This window comes from Coenobita brevimanus, chromosome 112, assembly GCF_032717465.1.
Source record: "Coenobita brevimanus isolate Jiangsu-jjx chromosome 112, ASM3271746v2, whole genome shotgun sequence".
NCBI lineage: Eukaryota > Metazoa > Arthropoda > Malacostraca > Decapoda > Coenobitidae > Coenobita > Coenobita brevimanus.
In genome coordinates, this window is record NC_137065.1 from 14,900,191 (window position 1) to 14,903,976 (window position 3,786).

Genomic DNA, 3,786 nt, shown 5'->3' on the forward strand with positions numbered 1-3,786 from the left:
CAGGATGAAGAAGAAAAGGACGGACTGGCAGTACTGGTCACCTCTCCTGACCTCCGTGACACAGAGCAGCTCTTCGGGATCCCCAGAATGGAATCCGGCATTGGTGTGGCACAGGATCAGGCTGTGGGGAAGCTCCTTGACAAGTTTTGGGCTGATACTGCCATTATTGCCACTGTATTTGACACAACTGGGACTAATACTGGCCGTCATAAGGGCTCCTTTACTCTGCTGGGGAAACGTCTGGGGAGAAAGCTCCTCAAAATGCCCTGCAGGAGGCATCAGTATGAGCTCCATGCCAAACACGCAGCTCTGGTGGTTTCAAGGCATCGGAAGATTAGCCCTGGGGACAAGCTATTCAAAACCTTTGGGAGCTACTGGGACAGCATAAGAGGACAAATAAACTACACGCAGCTGGTTTAGTTCAACTTGGAAAAATACGAGGGCACCTTCACGGAAGCAAAAGCACGCTCCATCCTTGCATGGGCCAAGCACAGTCTCTCTTCTGCAGTATTCCCAGGGTCGGACTATCGTGAACTTCTCACACTAGTGATCGTCTACCTAGGGGGCAACGTGACTGGCTTCGAGTTCTTCAAGCCAATGAAAGTCAGCTCTTCTAAGTTCGTGCAGAAAGTCATTTACTACATCGTCATGGACTTGCTGTCAAACCAGGTTAACATGTTCACTGAGGAAGAGAAGAAAGAGATTTTGGTCATGAGTGAACTGTGCGTAGTCTTCCACTCTCAAAATTTTCTCCGCACGTCCCTAGTAACTGCCACTCCTCTTTAAACGACCTTGTGACTATCCAAGAAATGAGGGAGTATAGAAAGATACTGAAAGAGTCAGCGGAGAAATACCTGAAGAGTCTAAACAACCGCCTGGATTACCTCTCCCAGTCTCTGGTAATTTTCGGCTTAGCTGATGAAGCCGTCTCTGAAGAGGAAAAGAAAAAAAAACATCACCGACGTTCAAATGTCAACTGACTGTCCTACTAAATATCCCCCAGAAAACGGAAATACCATGATACCCGGCCCTGGCTTCTTTACAAACAGGAGCTACAAGCCCGATGCTGGATCCAGACCCAATCTCTCGAGATTTGTGGACCAGGAGAGCTGGCTGCTTTTCAAGTTCCGGGGGATGAATGCGCTGGAGGATGTGGAACGGCTTGACAAAGAAGTGAAGAGCTGGTCAGATGAAGAGTGATTCAGGAAGTTCAAAGGGTTCATCACAGGTCTTACCTGCGTTAATGATCCGGCAATGCGAACTGTAAACTCGCGAAAGACTTTCTCCTCGCGAGTAGGAATGAAGAGGATCTGTGGAATAGATTCCTGATAGTGGCAGAGCACAGGAAGCTGGTGAAGGCCAAGGAGGGAAAATTCAGCAAGATTACCCTGAAAATTACTGCTGGGTTTTTAAGAGTGTATAGAAACTTATCATGTGCTTCTTCTATCTGTCTATCTATTGCCAGACGCCATAATCCCGTACGAGGTGGCCATTTGACTCTGAGTTATTTGTTTTACAGGGAGGGGCGCTAACCCTCCACCAACCCACTTGACACGTAGGGAGCACGTATGGTTTGGTTATATGGTTACCACCCAGCGTTGTAAATGGTTTCTTGGCTTACAGGAAACCATTTGGCTGGTCACTCAATGTAAAGCCACCTCTAACGGAAAGAAAAGCAATAAGTAGGGACAGGAAAGATGAGAGAAATAGGAAGAGAGGAGGGAAGGCACAGAAAAGGAATGATAAAGGATAAGGAAGAAGTAGGCAGCACTACATCAAGTGAGTGGATGATGGTCGCCACCACCTACCACTAATGTGCTTCTTGATTATATAATATGTATTGTGGGACCTTAAAGAGGGTGATATAGAGAAAGATGAGGCGTGAGATCTAATAGTAAAACTTATTCAATCGATTTCAAACTTTGTGGTACAACAAATTTATTGAAATAGAACCGGAATGTTTAGTTCGCAGGCTTTTATATCATACTTTTCATTTTTCGCTTGTATAAGAGACACCTTAATATCTATCTATCTATCTATCTATCTATCTATCTATATATATATATATATATATATATATATATATATATATATATATATATATATATATATATATCCCATTGGATCCCCGGGGTGCTGGGCGAGGCATCGCACTGGGAGGGTACTAAGCGTACCGCCCTCCGCCTACGGCTCATAGTCGCGAAGCTCATAGGTCCCTACCCGGGTGTTTCCTACTTCATAAAGACTTGAAAAATCCCAGTTCTGTCCAATACTCTGGACCGATATTACTTTTCCTATATGTTCGTATGCCATACGATAAGACCAGGTGGTCACGGCGAATACGGAGGGGAGGCACATTCACCTCCACTTCCATACGAGTTACACGGGTACACCGGACTGCTCCAAGACACATTCGCAAACATTTATTCTGTAGCACATCCAATCCTTTCAGCATGGCATCGGATGCCAAGCCATACACCTGTGCACCATAGTCTAGCTTCGATCGAATAAGTGACTTATACGCCATTAATAAAGATTTTCTGTCGGCACCCCAGGTAGTACCCACTAGGTACTTGAGGACATTTAACGGTTTATCACAACGAGCAAGCAAAGTATTAAAGTGAAGTTTAAAATTCATTCTACGATCAAAATGTATTCCTAAAAACTTTACAGAATTTTGAAAAGGTACCGCCTGATTATCCAAAGTTAAGCACAAATTAGGTACGTTACGATTAGTGAAGACTACAGCAGCACACTTACGGACGGAAAACTTAAATCCCCACTGCAAGGCCCATTGGTGGACGGAGTCAAGGGCTGCTTGAATCAGCCCAGCCGAAAATTGTGCATTACGGGAAGAGTGCCATATTGCACAATTGTCAGCATAGAGCGAGTATTTAAGATTCCTCGGGATGGGAGCTGATGACAGAATATCATTGATCATAATACTAAATAAAGTAGGACTATGCACACTTCCCTGCGGCACCCCGTTTTCCTGGATAAATATATCCGATGTTACGTTATGGGGCAATTTGACAGACAAAGTCCTGTCCCTTAAGAAATTTGAAATAAAAATAGGCAAATTTCCTCTTAAACCATAAGCATAGAGCTTACCACGTTGAGTACACCGCTTCCCGTCCGATCAGCGAAGTTAAGCAACGTTGGGTCTGGTTAGTACTTGGATGGGTGACCGCCTGGGAACACCAGATGCTGTTGGCATCCCTATGTGTCAAGTGGGGTTGGTGGAGGATTAGTGCCCCTCCCTGTAAAACAATTAACTCTAAGCCGTTGGCCACCCCGTTTGGGATACATGGCGTCTGGCAATGAATGAATGAATAGAGCTTCATTTGTATACCGTGTCGCCATGTCATGTCATAGGCTTTATGGATGTCCAAGAACACCCCTATCATGAATTCTTTATTGGCAAATGCCTCTGCAATACAATGCTCCAAATTCATTAAATGATCTAGTGAACTTCTGTATTTACGGAAGCCACGTTGTTGATCATTTAACAAATGCTTCGACTCTAAAACAAAAAGAAGCTTATTGTTTACCATACGTTCCATGACCTTACATAGACAAGAAGTCAACACAATAGGACGAAATGAAGTGGGATTCATAAGACGACCAGCCTCTTTGGGTATAGGTATGACGTGCGCAAAGTGCCATGAGTTTGGGAACATTCGAGACGCCCAAAACTCATTGTACAATGTTAACATCTTGATCAGGTTGTCCTGATTAAGATGCTGGATCATACCGTACGTGATGGTGTCTGGTCCAGCAGGGCTC

General features: G+C 44.5%; 1 pseudogene; it reads left to right on the forward strand.

Annotated features, from left to right (window-relative positions):
- The first annotated feature begins 3,098 nt into the window (after positions 1 to 3,098).
- On the forward strand, positions 3,099 to 3,216 carry LOC145418223 (5S ribosomal RNA; annotated as a pseudogene).
- Positions 3,217 to 3,786: the final 570 nt, after the last annotated feature.